We start from the raw sequence: 17665 nt of genomic DNA, 5'->3' as shown, positions 1-17665 counted from the left end.
AGTGCTTTTGGAGAATATAAAACTTGTTGAATTTTAATCTCAGTTTGGCATGTTGGAAAGGGAATTAGGTGCCTCTTTGACTTTTAAATGATCTGAAGAGGAATGTACTTGATACAGGTGGTAAGAATTATTCTTGGAGTCCTCAGATATTCCAGGCACACATCTATTTTCATTCCTCATAAACGTATCCCTGGTGAGAGGGGTGGGGACATCAATTAAGAGGAAAGCCATTTTCCACAGTAGCGAAGGGTCTGAAACAAGCATTCTGCAGATTAAGCAGAACAATCTCCAGAAGTTTTGCCAAACGAATTTTTCAGATTTTTTCAGGATTCTAGTCATGGCCTGTGATCTGAAACATTTGCCAAGAATTCAGCAGAAAGAGGAAAAATACCCCAACTCTGAAGTTTTGAACAGGGAGGTGGTTTGTGGGTTTCATGGGATTGCATCAGAAGTCTGATCTTCCCGGCAAAAGATATTCTCTTTGCAAACAATGAATCCCCTAAAACCACAAGTGCCATGAAGTCAAGCAGCATGTGGTTTGGATATGAGCAGGCCAATTTGTCAACTCTGTTTCATTCAAAGAGAAGGAAATAATGAGTGGAAAAACATGGAGATAAAAAAGGAAAACCTCAGGATAGTTGCTGTGGATTGATCCTCCCAAAGCAGAATATAACCTTGTTTTTATTCAATGGAACTCTCCTGTATTTGTACTGAAACGGTACTGCTAGGTGATCTGAATAATACATATTTATAATGTATGGGTTTTTTTGACTGGCACAGGGAGTGTTATTCTAGGTAACACAGTATTTTGTGGGGATTTCAATTATATTTTAGAATCCAGTCTAAATATTGTGATGAGTTTCTAGCAGATAGTCTCAATAGACAAATACTGTCTATGAGGTGAAACTGCCATTGTGCACCTAGGAGTGACTGCACTTGGCTGCTGACGTTTAGATCCCATAGAAAGGGCTGAGGATTTTGAAGCATCTGTCCCAATATTACCATGTCATTCTAATTGGTGACAGTATTTAAAATTATTCTTTGAGGCAAAGATTTGTTTCTTTTCTTACTACTGCTAAACATGCCCAACACCCGCCCTTTCTCAACAGCAATATTAAAAGCATTCAGAAAAGTATTTACCAGTTCTACTTATTTAATTTTTGGCTTCTTTGTTCTTCAGGAGATAAAAGATGGGACTTCTTAAATATTCCAGTCTACAGAAAAGAACACTGCCCCACCTAGACAGTAATTTGTGCAGAACTTGTGGGTGAAATCTTGGCTTTATGAAGTTATGGAGATAACAAGAATATTTAGGTGTACCATAAGGATTTTGTGAAAGGTGCACTCCACAGGAAAAGCAGAATTTCTCAGTGGCTTTGCTAAGATGGAACCAGGAAAACAGCTTTTTATTCTAAAAATAAACTGAGTAATGCAAGTCATGTTATTCTGCACATGCAACGATGATGATTTCAGTATGGAAGTTCTTTTTGCTGTCTCTGAAACTGAAATTTTGAAAGTCCTTCTTGCTGAAAAGTCAAACTTTTCCTAACTAAGCAAAGCCATTGCGAAGGTGAGCATCACACTGCAGTTTCTGTTCCTAGTTGCTTTAACTCAGGGAATTCCTCTTTCTTGTGTTTCAATCTTTGCTAGTGGTTGCCACTTTGATTTCAAAATGTTTTAGTCTTGGTATAAGCAGCAGGCAATCTCCGCCCACATCTTCATTATTATCTTTAAGAAATTCCACAAAACTTGTAGCAACAGCTTTGAAAATCTGCAGAGAGCTTAATTAGCATCAGAGGAGAAAACTGAAACAGATTTTAAGCAATCATCTTTTTGTTAAGGCTTTGCTCACACTGACTCTCTTCTTGGTGCACACTGGCTCCACTTGACCAGTAGTACTTTGTGGTCCCAGCTAACCGCTCAACAGTGTGGGCTCTGGCCAAGCACATGTCTTAGCACTGCTAGTTCACCAGTAGAGATGTCACCTTTGAAAGAAATAGCCTTTGTTAAAGCCATTGGTTTCAGCTCTAGGTTTGTTAAAGACAAAATAGCAACTCCATCTCTAACAAGCCAATATGTTGAAGATACCAGGGATATGGTCCCTGGATTTAATTTTCCCCGGAAAGAATCAAACTAAGATGTCAGCTTATGAGTGAAGATAGATCTACAAACCACTCTTTCACTGTTTCAAAATAGCAACAGCATGGAAAAAGGGATTGATGACAAGAGAATAGCGAGTATCACTGACGAACACAAAGTTGCACCCAAAATCTTTTTCCTCTTTTAAAATAACTAAAGAAAACAAATATGTAATCCATTAAGTAGCAGGCTAGATGGTGACTTCCATGCCAGCACTGGCTTGTTCCCACTGGGTTACTCCAAATGTCTGAGGCCCCTGCATTTTGAATTCAGTGCAAACTCCCACACAGGTTGGCTTTCTGACTGACTTACTGAAGAGCAGACCTGGGAAGTTAGAGCTAAAAAGTTAGGTTCTCCAGCAATGGGCTGTAATAAACCTTTGTGCTCTACGTATCGGACATGGAGAGAGAATGTGTAACCATTGGTCCTGGGTCTTGGAAACCCAGGGCAGAATTCGTGCTAGCTATAAAAATTAACTATTGGACCCCGGTGAAAATCCAGTAAAGAAGCAGAAATGGATGTAGCCCAATTTCTCTATACATAATGTTTGTGTTATTTGGTTCCAACTTAAACATTATCCCACCCAGTTTCTGAGCAGCCCAGAGAACATGGTGATGACTCAGTGGAGGGTAACCAGAGGTCATCAGAAATCAGTTCGCTAGCAGCGTGGAGATCAAGACAGGCAAAATGTGGAAAGTACAGTGGTTTATACACGAATATGGGTGTAGGCCAAAGGTACAGAAGAAAAGTGGACAGTTGCATTATTTTTGGGTTGCCCCAATAGATGTTTGCTTGAAGTATAGTTACAGTCAGCAGAATGACAATGGACAACAGGACTTTCCTCAACGCGCGTTGTGGTTTTGTGTAGTGCTTTTCCTCTCGGTGAGTCTGTTGACAGAAGTGGGCGTTTGCTGTTTTTCCTTTTATCCCTTCAGACGCAATAAAACTCCAAATTCAAAATGCTGCTCTCATCTGTGGAGTACCAGAATCTCTAGCTGAGGGTATGGGTAGGGCTTACGTGGGAATAGAGGAGAATAACAAACAAACAAACAAACAAACAGCCTGGCCTTGAGATCCCAGGCCATGTTGGGAACACAAGTAGTTAGAATAACTGTATACATCATTATCAACTGGACAATTTGGTCTGCAGCAGCTGAGACAATAACAGATAGAAAACCTTTGGCACTGCTGGTCGCCTCTGACAGGAGTCACACAGCAGTCACCACCACCCATTTGGCTGGTGTTGAAAAAAGGCATGTGTTTTCTGAATGTGGAAAATTTGTTTGGGAAACACTGATCCTAATAAAATGGCCAAATATGACTATGTTACTGAAATCTTAGGTTACTTACCACATCACGTTTCTTTTTAGGGAATGTGTGTGTCCTGCATTTCTCTGTGCCATAATTCATGGAGGCTGAACTTCTGCTTTGAATCCCCTTCTCTTTCCATATTTCCAATCCCTTTTTTTACTCATACTTCATCCTTCCCACACCTGTTTCCAGAACCAGGCTCTATCCCAGCAGAGCCAGAGGCATCCGGTTGACTAAAATTCTGGTTATGAGCAAGCTCGAATGGAACAGACAGGATCCATCCTTTTTTCCACAGGGTGTAAGTCATGTCTAGTAAAGGAAAGAAACTCCAAGCTAGAGTTTGTTCAGAAGATTAACTGGGCTGGGCACATCCCTTTTAACTTGAGATGGCTCAAGAGGTGTCTGAGCCACATCCCTGTAATTCATGCGGTATGATAAGTCAGCAGAGTGCATAATATCCTTCACTCAGACACCTGCAAGTGCTTTGTTTTGAGTCCAGTAATCCCAAACACTGCTCTCAGATAGCTGGGTTTCATCCCTTTCCTTTTTCTCAAAGAGAAATTTGGATTGGCTCACTCTTTAATTTAAACCATTTGCCCATTACAACTGCTTTTACAGGCAGAAGTCTCTGGTTTCACAAGACTTTTTAAATCACGGTTACCTGGTGGCAGTACATGTGCAGCAGAGCAGCAGACACATGGTCCATTGCTGTCCGTAGCTCATCTATGGGTCAACTGGTTGTATCAGTTCTTCCAGTGTCAGGTGTCTCTTTTGTACTCTTCTCACACATAGTGTTGTGACTTATTTTTTGCTCATAATTTCTTTTCAGAAACTGAGTAGAGAAGCCCAAGACAACAAACATCTTAACAAAAAACTTTATTAGCTACAAATGAGATTGTGGACTTGAAAGAACTGTGTGAGGGTTACTGTACAGCTAGCAAATGCTGGGCTGCGTACAGAGCTTACGTGGGTGAACAGTGGAATAGCGACAGGCTTCATTTCCTTTTGCCAGCTGTTTGTGAACTGCTGATTTAGGACAAGACTTTGACTGTCATTTTTCATTAAGCACATTTTGCTCCTTATCTGTTCTATCCTTCTGATTCCCACAGTCATGAAATCACTTTCATATGTGTGCTTTTTTGCCTTATAGTAAGGCTCAGGACTTCCAAGGTGTTGTACATACCCTTAAAGTGAAGACCTTATAATCCAAATAGACAAGACAATTCTCTTTATTCCATTTACATAATGGTTAGGCACCATGAGAGCACAGCTTGTTGAAAGGAGGTGGTGGCAGAGCCAGAAACAAAACCCAGGTATTATGCCTTCCAAGCCAGCTCTTCACTCACACCTCCCAGAGCATGTTTTGTCTGTATCCCTTTCCAGTTTTCAGCGCAGAAAGATAAAAAGGGTGGGATTCACCTCCCCTCACTTCAGAAATCTGAAAGTTAAGAAACTAGTCTGAACTAGTTGTTTGGTTTCCCTCCAGAGCTGGCACCTCCAGGAGGTGATTCAGCCTGTCTTAGGGTTTGTGGGTTAAATCACCTTCTGCTGGGCACTCGCTGATGTCTGTGACTACCAACAGAACTGAAGGGACTAGCTAAAACTACACGTCTGTCTCCTAGGTTGTGAGGCCAGCGATATAACTGCCACGGACAAGAAAGGCAAGTGGGAATTGTCTGTACATTCCCATAAGAGCTGCTGGACTGTGATTGTTTGGCAGATGCTATCCAGAGGGGTTCCCTCTGCCAGCTGAGCTGGTGAGCTGTCATCGACTCCCAGGGACCATCCCAGACTTTGCACTGATTACCATTTCATCAGAAGTAATGTTTCATCTAGTACCTTGCCCTCACCTGTTTTCCAAGTGAAGGGAGTTTTAAATGAAACCAGGTATTTATGCTTTATCTGCATAGCTCCAGAATTTATAGCCCAGCACTTTTCATGTATATTAAAATTTAGATGGGTGGGTTTAGTGTATGAGAAGAGAGCACAAATAAATACAAAAACTTACCTACATCCATAGCTATTTCATAGTAAAGTGATGGTTGCCACTAGATTTCGTTGGGGTGTTTTTGTTGGGTTAGTTTTTTTTTTAAATTGTGGAACAGGGAGTGTGTTAGTATGAAATAGGGAGAGGGCAGGCATTTTTAACAGTTTCAGAATGCAGCTAGGGGGACTCTGACACAAAACAGAAAAAGTAAAAACTTGCCAAAAATGGGTGCACTGTTAAGATGACTTCTAATTGCATAGCTGGCACTTCAGCAGCAAATCATCTGATTTTCACTTACCTCAGAATCAATATGGAGCAATTTGTGTGGTAGGATAAGCGGTTGTTGAACGGTTTCTCAAATTATCAAATGACTTGTGTGTATTTTGTTTCAGTATCAGGCATCAATATGGGGTGGTACACTAGGAAAATCTTGTTCAGGATTTACCGTTTTTTATACTTTTCTATCTGTACCTGCTATTTGCTGCTTCTGAAATGAGTGAGAGCTCGTCTGACTTCCAGACTTCAACCGGGATGGCTCTTCTTATTTTCTGTCTTTTTCTTCCAGTCTCTTTAAGTTTTTCACAACAGCTCATGATAGAACAAAAAAAAAACCAACCCACAACACTTCCTATTTCAACCCTTGACAACCATTCAAGGACTCTCTTATTTTAAACTCTGAGTGTAATGTTTGTAATGCAGCTTCACCAGTCCAATGTCACGGGTGGATGACACTATTTACAGTTTATTTCCTTTACTAGTTCTTCAGGCCAGTTACTTAATGATCTACTTTGTAAGAGCAAGGCTCCTTAGGAACGTAACATTTGAAAGTGCATAGGTGTCAATAAGTGTCTCTCTATTGGCTTGGCTTAGCTTAGCTTTGGTGAAAACCCGAGGTTTGAAATGTTGGGTGGCATCTGAGACTAAGACTGGGGCAGTGAAAGCTGTAAAAGTATAGAAAGATTGCAGTCAGCCTAACCCTGCGCTCTGTCTTAGAAGAGTGCTAAATGGGCTAATTGTTGAAATTTTCCAACATATGAACTCTCTGTAATTTACCTTGGGGTTTGGGGGTTGACGGTAGATTTTTAGTACAGTTAGAATGCACATTTTCTATTTTGTAAATATTTCTGAATACCTACTCCTATGCAATTACTGTAACCAAAAGCTGGTACTTGAGCAAACCGGAATAATTTAAAAAAATGCTACTTAGTAATTAATCATTCCATAAAGCATGTTAAAATATCCTTTTTATTTTGTAGTGACAAGAACAGGAATATTGAGATATATTTATTTGGCGATGCAAGACTGATACAGATGTTGTTCTGCCTGCAATGTCAGGTTTGAGTAACTCATCCTATTTCAGCTGATACATTATCTGCATAGGAGATAAGTGGATGGGGGACACGTGCTCAAAAATGTACAGAGAGTTGTAATATTTCTGATACAACTTCCAGTGCTTTTACAAGTAGGTACATGCTGGGTCTCAGGTTGATTTCATTTACTCAGTTCTACATTAGTGCAAGTGACCAATTGCAGCAATGAGATGCAGTCCAACCCTGGCAGTCCCACCTGAACCACCCACAGGGAAGGCTGGTCTTGCCATTTTCTCATTTAAGTCATTAATTGTTTTAGTGCAGTGTTTGCTGGAAGGACATTGCACAAGTTCTTTGGACAGAGGCTCCACGTCCAGCAGGCTGGCACCCAGACCACGCAGTGGGCAGCGTATGCTGTTGGGAAGAGCGTTCACTTTAGCAGTCAAGTCATGCCGTATGTCCGAGAGGAGAGCACAGTGATGACCATTTGATGGAGTTATACCAGAGAAGAGAGAATGGGTTTACTCACAGAAATGTTGTTGAAGATGTAGCTGGGTGACAGGCATAGAAAGGAAAGGCGCTAAAGACAGCGGAGAAAGTAGCTTGTATTATGGGAAAGGCAACGCTTCACAGCCATTGCGTAAGTTACTGAAAGGAGAGTGGAGTGATTGAAAAAATGCAGTGAGCTTGTGGTGTTGGCAAATACCCAGCAACATGCATGAGACAGAGAGAGATGTAGAAATATGAGATTGGACAGATGATGCAAGACTGCTGAAGAAGAGGTAGATGGGAAATCAGACACACCAGAGTGATAGCTGAATCCCCAAGATTTATCAATGATAAGCACCTGATTTACAAACTGCATCCATTTAGTGGCTTGCACATTGTTAACTCCAGTTAAGTGTAAGGTCAAGTAGCTCCCCTATAAATTGTTTGCTGTTTTCTGGGAATCATATTTTTCTACTGTATTTCCCTGCTAGGTAGTATACATTTTACATTGGCCATATAATCCAAGTTACAAGTGGTCTGAAAGTACTGTTGACAATTTGTGGAAGCTGCGAGAAAGGGTTCAAGCATTTCAAATCCCGACTTCCATATGATTCACCTCTGACTTAAGTGCATGAAGTTGCTTTAGTTTCTAGAGTTGAAATATCAAAAGATAAAGTACCTGGAAATACTATCAAGAGAGTAAAAATCCCTCATGCAAATTATTTATATACATATACGTACAGGAGACTTCTATCAAGCAGTGATGCATTCTCATGTGAAAAGCTTTCTTTTTCTGGGGTCTTCACATCTTAGCTGGGAATAAAGTAACTCAGCAACAAAAATTGTTTAACAAAACTTACCTGCTAAGTGGTGCACATTTAAACAATTCTTCACAAACAAACAGTCAGGCCTTCCCTCTTCTTATGATTATACACCCTGTGAGGGGAGATTATAAAGACTAAGGGAAAAAACCCAGCTGATCTCACCGCAATCAAAGGCGTAATTCCCCTGAAGCCAGGATTTTACCCTTTGTGTATTGACACTGGTAGATTATTTAATTGCAGTATTTAATGCTAAGAAGATTCCAGTAAAAATGATCAAGCCCTTTTTTTCCACTCTGAAAAATAAACTAGAAAAGGAACAGAAAAGGAAGACATATTTGGCATATTTTAAAGAATTATGCTAGGCAGTTTTATGAAGGTTGGGTTTAAGCATCAAAACATCAAAGTCCCACAGTCAGATGAAGACTTGGGAGAAAGGTAAAGGCCAAGGGTTTGAAAATTAATTCACTAGAAATGACATTCATGATCATCTGTTGGATGCTGAAGTTTGTGTCATGAGTACTTTTGAGCACAGTCTGGATGCAGATAAATTTTTGGTCACAGGAGTCAAAAAATGTACACCAGCAAAAATTACTTAGCATGTTTTCATCTGGTTGATTCAATAATGAGGAAAGGAAAAGGAGAATCTAGTGCCAGATAAGCAGTTAAGAGCTTGCATATGATCTAAATATCTATGAAAATATTCTGGAGGTGTTTCTGTTACCTCCTAAAGAGATTCAGCTCACAGTCAGTAATAGTACTTTTATTTCATAACAATATATCTGTATTTCCTCTCAGTTAACAACTTCAGTGCATCAGTTAACAGTTGCAATAAGGCTATCAGTTGACAATTGCTAAATATTTTTTATCTCCTCTTCCCCCAGAACATCCTGCTTTACTTTCATATCCAAAGCTACTGAGATGCTTTGCCAACTCTGAGCTCAGCAGTAAAATAAAAAAAGATAATTGATCCACTTGACATTCACCAATAATTTGGGTTTTTTCCTTTGTTATTTTCCTGTTAGAACATGAAGAGATGATTGCTTTTAAATTTTACATCTGTATATTAGAAAATATGGCTGGTGGTGTTTTGTACAAAATACAAGAGTTGTGTATGCAAGCCATGGAGAGAGCAAGCTACAAACAGAAAATGAAGCAAGCTATTTTGCCCAACTACCAGTGCCAGCTGATTTGGATAAAACCAAGAAAGACCCCCTCCTCACAGAGTTAGGGGCTCAGTTTTGCATTCAATAGAAGCTGCAGATGCTGCACCTCATTCAAATTGTTGTCTGAAGACAGGACAAGGTAGATTTTTTTTTTGAGGCTGCCTAAAATTTGGGGTCTTAAGTTGAACTGATGTCAGTCAGCACTTGCATAGTCTTTCCTGCTCATAGCTGTGTGGATTGCTAATCAGAAGTTTACTGCCAGATTTCAGCCCAGAAAGGATGTTAAAAAGGTTGAATTGCAGTGATCCTTGGAAAAATCTTTGCACATCTTTGTAATTTTGTTTTATTGACATCTCTATTATTTTTGTCAGAAGGAAGGTATCAGGATGTACAGCTCGTGTCAGTGAGCATCCTTTAATATCTTGGAATAAATGCTGGAAGATGCTTCAAGCCAGAGATGCTGTTAGGCACTGTTAAGTATGATTTTCTTTTACTCTCAGTTGAAGCTCTTATTATTTCCTTTTCCCAAGCAAAAGGTCAATGTAAAGTAGGCAGACATTCATGTTAATACATTAATACAGCTATAGTATTTCATTGTTGCCATGGTTTTGTGTGTGTAAGTGATGATAAAGCAACCACGTACATTGAAAAAAAGCAGTTAATCACTAGGCAGGAGGCAGGCACCACTAGAAAAGTTTCCCTGGTGTAGGTAGTATTTCTTACTTAAAAGCAAGTTTTATTTGGCTTGTGTGTGTGCAGAGCTGTCTTTATAAACTTTTAATCTCAGAGCCGTCAAACCTCCTTTGACCCGGAGTTTTACAGTAAATGGAGAGAAAAAAAATGAGCAAGATGCTCCCTTGTAGAAAAGCAAGCTTAGGGAATGTATTTCAAGGTGAAAATCTTGTGGTGTCATTTTAGTAACGTTGATAGAAATTGATTAATGTGAAACTTTTCTGGAACATTCCTGAATCTCTACAGCCAAAGACTTGAGAAGATAATAAACTAGTGTAAATGCAGAATCTTCTAGGAAACTGCTAAGGTGGCCTCAGTAGTGTGAAGTAAAAGGACAAGAAAAACAAAGTGGAGTTGTGCTAGAGACACGGCAGTGCAAAGCTCGTCGCACAGGTGAGCAATTTGTGTCACATTCTGCACAGAATAGTTCTTTAAGTAAATCAGTTCATTACAAAGTGGTTTTTTTAACCTCTTCTCATACTTTGCATGTGATTGTGATGTGAGGGGGCAGTGAAACAGATCTGGCTTGGTCTTCCAACCTTGTCCTGCAAACCATGTTCCCAGACTGTGCCTCTGTGTACATGGATTTGCTGTGCTGCTCCCAGACTCACTTCTGGATCTCAAGCACCTCAAGTTTCCGTCCACCACCTTAGCATTAATTAGCATTCATTAAAAATCAGGTGATTTTTCTAGCATTAACAGCAACGTTGTGTGTGTGTTCAACATGCACATAGCCACATTAAACACTGCTGACCACTGACATCCCTGCTAAGAAGCAAAAGAAAGCTCAGTAGTAATTTTGCTCCTGTCTGTGACCCACCTCAAGCATTTAGCTCCAAACTTTTGTGTAAATGTACGTGAAAGCAGCTCTGTGATGCAGGTGTTAATCATTTTCTGTATCACACCTTCGGCGTGATTGGAGGAGTAGAGATGTCAGGTACCCAGTGGGGGCATTAGCAGAGCGTTTTGTAAGGTTTTGAGGGTACTTTGTGTTTCCTTCTGAGATGAGAAGCAGCGTACTGATAGTCCTCAAAGGTCTTTGAGTCTGTCTCTGGTTCAGGTGATGGCTAGCCTTTGCATTTTAAAGGGTTGTTTTGAAGGCGTAGGTGAGGGGAGAATAATTGTCGGTGGATGTTAAGCAGCAATAGGCAGAAATACTCAATGGCATGATATGTATGCCAGGACTCCGGGCTTGAACACTCTCCCGATATTATAGAGGTTGAGGTTCAAAGTTTAAGGGATGGGAAATCTTTTATGTGACAATGCAGGGTGCTTAAGGCATTTCTTTTAATTCAAGAGGCTGACATAGAAGTGTTAGCCATACTCTATATGACTAGTAGTGGACACAGCGTTAATCTTTGGGAACTACGTTACTATGTCTTTTCTAAATCTATTTATATTTTTTGGCCTCCCTACAGCTCTCTGAAAAGTCCACAGTTTAATTGCATTTGCAGACAAACAAACAAATAGACCTTCCTTTTGTTTCTTTTAAATGTGTCAGCTTATGCAGTCTCACAGAGAAAATAAACTGTCATGGATCTTCACCTCACACAAGTAGCTAAAATCCCTGGAGATACAAGGGCTTGGTTGCTGGTGAGACCCATTAGCAGAAACCATTTAAAAAAAGAAACAAACCTTCATCTGCTTATTTTAATTTCTAAGTCTCAGAGGTTAGATTTTTCCTCAGGAAAACATCCAGTGATACTGCTCTTGCTGCGTCTTCCACTTTTGCCGACTGCTACAAAGCAGATGGTAAAAAATGTTACCATAAATGTTCAGGAAAGTTCCTGAAACAGGGACCAACCCTTGGACCTCTCTGAATGATTATTAGGGAACTTCTGACATGTAACACAGGGAGACGCCACCAAATCACAGAAGAGAGGGGATAATGTGCAGCAGTAGTCTATTTAGAGAACGTGGTTGCTTTTTTCCGTTTGAAATGTTTGCAAATACCTTTTGATTTCCATAAACTATTTAGCAGATACATTCTCGAATTAATCCAGGTGGATTATTCATGAAGGTGATTAGCCAAGTTAGTCACAAGATGTCTGTCCTTTGGCTTTGTTAGAGGAGTGCACTCCTACACTCTGAATCCTACAATCTGAATCTGGTGTATGCAATTTAAAATTCATTTTCCGTGAATACTCCTGCATATGATTTTGAAATAAGCTTTTTATATGCATTTTTGGCAGTAAAACTTACATTAAATTAATGTTGACAGAAAACAAATGCAGAAAGGTTTAAACAATTTCATTTCTCATGTAAAATTACTATTTGTGGATATGTACTTTAGCATTATTAGCCCAACTTTACTTCATCCTGTACTTCATCCTGAGCAGCGAACAGTGTTCAGACATGTTGTGATCGGGTTTTTCAGTATTTCCTTCTATTAAAGACAAAACATGGAAAAGATCTAGATTGTTTGTGAGACACTCTACTATTGCCATTACCCTTGTACAGAGGATACCATCACATTGTCAATAGCAGCATGGACAGACTGATGGACAGAGACATGGACAGACTGATAACGAGCTCATGTTTGCCTGGTAAGAAGCAGCCAGGAAGGAAACACTTCTCAGCAGATACTCCAGGGAAGGTCAGGAAGGCAGGGAGGATTTTATGACTCCAGCACCACTTAGATGTTACTAAAAATGCACTCTGCCACTTCTTACTTGGAACATCAGATTTTGCAGCTGCAGTGTTTCCCAAGCTAAATCTAGTCATTTTAGATAAAACATAAAGATGCAGAAGATATATCTGTGAAAAGAAACAAATTAAGAAAGTGATAAAACTACAACTGTTCTTTCTAGGTAGGAACATACTCATCATCCCATGTTTTCACCTCACAGCTACAGGTTTTTATGTGCCTAATCTGCTCCTGGATTTATATTCAAAAATTGAGAGCCTGAATATGTTTTATCTTTTTCTTTTGGGTGCCTGTGAAAAATACATTCAGTGCACACTTACCAGCTCTGCCTGGTCACAAGACTGTAAAATATTCAGATTGAGGTATATTTACTGATTTTGTTTATATATATATATATATATATATATAGTTTCAGCCTTGAGTAAGTGAGTATATCTGGTAGCCAGAGAAGAGGTATGAAGGGTGGTAAGGGGAAGAGTAGCTTTGATTGTGGGAAACACAGAGTCACAAACCCACATTTTTCGAGCAGTCAGGAACACAGATAATCAGCATTTGAACAGTTTTGAAAATCCATTCCAGCATATTTCAGGGCTGGGTAATGGGCAAAGATCATAAAGCTAACAAAAGGTGGCAGGGAGGGACAAAGAGCAAGAGCATTTACACAAAGCACTCCTGGGTATCAAATCTCTTGTAGAGATGAATAATGCATTATGTGCGGTCTCTGGGATGTGCTAAAGGCAAATCAGAGATTGTGGGTTAGATAAGATGTATACAGAGGGATTGTTAGGACATATGATTTTTAAAGTCTTGAAAATGCTGTATTGAAAGAGATGGTTTAGGCTACAAAGTATGTGCTAAGAAATAAAAACTCAGGGTGACCCTCAGAGAAGAGGAAGGAGAAAGCCCATGCATGGCAGCATGAGTCAAGTGAGAGGGGAAAAGGAAAGGGAAAGGGAAAGGGATAAGGGGAAGGGAAGGGGAAGCTGTGTTGAACAAAACATGCAAGCAGCAGCTCAAAAATGCTCTGCATGGGGGGTGAGGGTCAATGAGGAGAAAAGTGGAGCAGGGGAAACATGTCTGAAGACTAAGCCTTGAGGTACAACCTGAAAGGCCACATTCATGATGTCGGAAGGTGAGTCTGCTCTTGGTTCCTGTCAATGAGTGATGTCTAAAATGTCCCAAGTGACCATGAGAAAAGAAGTTCGGTGCAGCCATTCAGGTAGTGTTATTTAGTTATTCTCTGCTTTTGTAGAGGTATTTTCATGTTTTTGACCAAGAATACAATCTTTGCCCTTGCTAGGATAAAGTCTCCTTGTTTTTCACCCTAAGCAAGTTTAGTATTTGAAATGATACTTGGTTGAAGCTACCTAATTAATACTAAAACAGCCATGCTACTCATGTTTTCCTAAAAGCACAGGATAAGGAGAAGGTTGGAAATCCCAGGCAGGAGCTGTGCTGGGTTCCCTGCAAAGCTGGAGCTGCTTGTTTGAGGGGTGATACCCTACAGGCTGGATCCTTTGGTCAGGCACCAAGTGTCTGAGAGGCCACATTTTCCCAATTTTTTTCCCAATTTTTTGAGGATAGGGCTTGAATCGCTGGCAACTTTTGGAAATTTGGTTGCAAGTGGCTTTTGGGGAAAGCTGCTGCTTGTTTCCTGTATAGGAAACCATAGACACGTCCACTCCGTCCTGCTGAAACCTGTCTGGATATCCAGGTGTTTCACAGAACCACAAAACGAGGAAAGCAATGATCCTCGTTTACTGCTGGAGAAATCTCCATAGCGTGAAGTATGAGGCCACAGGTCTCACGCTATGATCTAGATTCAGATCCTTTGCCTCTTCCCATTTCCTTGATCCCTCTTTGTATCACTGTCTTTCTGCAAAAAGTAAACTACTACTGTGTGTTCATCCACTTCACCCAGAGGTGGTATTAAATATGCCATCCTTTCTCCAGTCTAGACAAGGCAGTAAGAGGTGTCATCCTTCCCAGTTGCCTCCTCCACAAGCAGACCTGAGCAACCAAATTAAAAAGCGAATAAAGTAGAGTGGTTCAGATGGGACAGCTGCCTGCCACGGTTGGTGCTGGAGCAGAAGAGATGGGAGGTGTGAGAGAGGGCAAAGCTGACTTCCCAGGGGAGTGCAGTCCATGCCTAATTTAGTAATAATGAAATAAATGAATCCTAGGGAGATCAAACTCGTTTTGAATGCCCATAAAGGACCCCACTATGCATTTTAACACGGGAGGATTGGAACCTCAGCTATTTTCTGTCTGTCTTTGAAAAAAGAAAAATGTTGACAAGCTGGTGGCAGATTTCAAGTTTCCTACTCCGGAGTAAATCGAGGCAACTGTTTCTTAGCATGCCATATTTCTAGTTAATAAAACGTGTGCGGTCTGTACCAGTCCTAAAGATTTGTCACCACTGGAGAGCCCGTAATCTCAGTTTTCAGTGTTGGGCTGGGGGCACCTGCAGTGCGTGCCGCTCGCCAGGGAGCTGCTGGGGACCGGAGGAAGCCTTTGATAGGGCCGGGTGGGATCCTCACAGGCTCCGTGAGCCGAGTCCTCTGGGTCGGTTCACAGGCGTGAGGGATAGGCCGGGTTTGCTTGGAAGTTCAAGCTCAATGAACTGAGACTTTGGAGAACAATTCCTCTGGCTGCCACTGCCGTCCTGGGAAGCCCTCTGAAGCTCTTCTTCCTAAGAAACCCCCCACTCTCTCCCCTGCCTCCCTCCCTTAATACGTTCACAAGTTTTCCTGACAAAAGAGCAATTGCAACCTGACGGAGACGACTCACAAAGAGAGTGGGGATGACCCCTAGGGGAGGTTTACACGACTCAACACATGGCCAGTCACCAACAAAGCCAGCCCCCCTCACATTTGATCACAGAAGAGCCTCCCAGACTGGCATGCTTGACCAAAAACTGGCTGGGTGACTCATTCGTCTGGCGGCTCTGTGATTGATGAGCCTCCAGGAGGAAGGGAGGAGGGAGGTGAATGCTTTTCAGATCTGAAGTTAAATGCAAGAGAAACACATTCCCCAAAAAGCAGACTCTCAACTGTGTCCAATTGGTGCATGAAGACCCACACAAAGCCAGGGCAGGAGTCCTGGTGTGACGCACAGTGAGGCTCCCGAGGCGAGCCACGCCGCGGGCTGCACCTTTCCCAAGTCCGTGGTTTGGAAGATCTTGAGTGTATAAACAGAAATAGTGCCTTGCGTCTTATCCTTGCGTGTTCCATCCGTTCTGGCTCTGGGATTTCCCCAGGAACATCCCACTCGGGTGTGCTTTGGAGCTGATATTGAGGGCTTTGACCTAATATTTGGGTTAAAAACCTCAAATGACTTTGACCAGCTGAAATTTAAGCTTCTGATCGGCACTAATAATTTCGGCTCCCTCTCTTATCTCTGAAGCAAGTGTATCCACAGGCAAGTGTCCCATCCTTACAGGTGTTCACATTAGGTAGGATGATAACTCCACTGGAGGCACCTCTCTCTCCATGTCCTGTGGAAGAGCCTCACCAGCTGGCAGGACTAACTGCCTTACTCTTAGGTGACAAGGGTCAGGTGAGGGGAATCCAGCCCTGGGCGTCCATGAGGGCCTTTCCTTCGGTGCGGTCTCCAACCCACAGGGAGTTTGGGGTGGCTGCGGCGTGCTCACTGAAATGCTTGCACTTCCCACTGCCATACCTCTCCGAGTCGGCCATTGCAAGGGATTATGTTACTTATTGCTTCAGACGTATGGGTCAAAAAGCTAAATTATTTAGCAGCTGTTGCCAGATGGATTTTAAAACAATTAACAAGTGCTAAAAATAGGCAGCTTGCTCTCTCGCTTTTGGATTTTGCCAAAAAATGTCTGTTTGCTGTTGGCTTGCCAGCAGTTTGTGCCTTGTGCTCCCTGTGGCCGTCGGGGCCTTTAGCGGTGTCTGGGCCTCGGGGAATGTTTCTCCCTCAGCGAGCATCGGCTGCATGTGTCAGGGTACAGCTGTCCTGGGCAGGGGGTTGAAATGCCCTGGTGTTATTTTTTTGCATTACTGGTGGTGGTACTGCGATTCTGGGCAATAGGCATGCAGTATCACCTGCTTTTGGTGGCTGGATTTCACTGTCCCACACTCACACTGGGGTGATGATGGCAGGAGTCATTAAAGCCCTGGCATCAAAGGAGCTTTGGGGCTTAACTCTCTGGGAGCACCAAAATAGCTTTGAAGGACCCGGGTTTTAACTCTTCCTTTCCGTGGTGTCACAGGCAGGAAGATACCACTCAGGATGGGGAAACCTGCGTCCAGAGGCTGTGCTGAGCTCTCCGGTTCACACAAGGCTGCCCGCAGCGATCAGTTACCTGTATCGGCCTGCCTTCGTGCAGGAAGAGGAAAGTGTCCGGAGGACATTGCCACTCACACCTGTGTGATAGACTCTGAAATGAAAATCATCCGCAAGCTTGAAGGCCGTGAATTAAGTTAATGAGCTGGAGTCAAAATAAATCCAAGCTGCTGTGGAGTTTGTTGGTGAGGCCCTTCCTTTAAGGCATTTTGCTGGTTGTTTCAACCAGCAAACCAGATCATCTGTAGTAAGACATTTTGGGACGTGTAGTTCAATGCTTCCTGAAGCTCACAGCTCCATGTTGTCAAGGCAAGAGCATCCTCTGGCCACATTTCAGGACTCCACCATCAGAGCCTGGCTCACAGGCAAGACTTTGGCCACTGAAGGTTTGTTTATCTCTGTGGCACAGGATGTGTGCTTTGTCCAGAGTCAAAGGGAGCGTTTGTTTCTTTTTTGAGTTTGCCATCACCCATAAAAACAGGTACTTTGCATTTAGCCACAGGTTTATGAGCCTCTGCTGCCAGCCTAGCTCTCATGCTTCGCTTGGTGGGACTTGCAGCCCTCAGCCAACTCGGGGGAATAGTGCAGATGATGGAGCACATTTAACTGAGTTTCTGTTTCTAAAAAATGTTACACTAGGCAAAGGATTTGGAGCTGAATGAAAGTGGTGGATCTAATTTTAAACAGTACCTATGAATGAAACTTGAAACTAGCTGTTCAGGAAATACCTTCCTCTGCACCAGTGCCAGGGA

Source organism: Harpia harpyja, chromosome 20, assembly GCF_026419915.1.
Source record: "Harpia harpyja isolate bHarHar1 chromosome 20, bHarHar1 primary haplotype, whole genome shotgun sequence".
Classification (NCBI taxonomy): domain Eukaryota; kingdom Metazoa; phylum Chordata; class Aves; order Accipitriformes; family Accipitridae; genus Harpia; species Harpia harpyja.
This window is presented reverse-complemented; position numbering follows the sequence as displayed.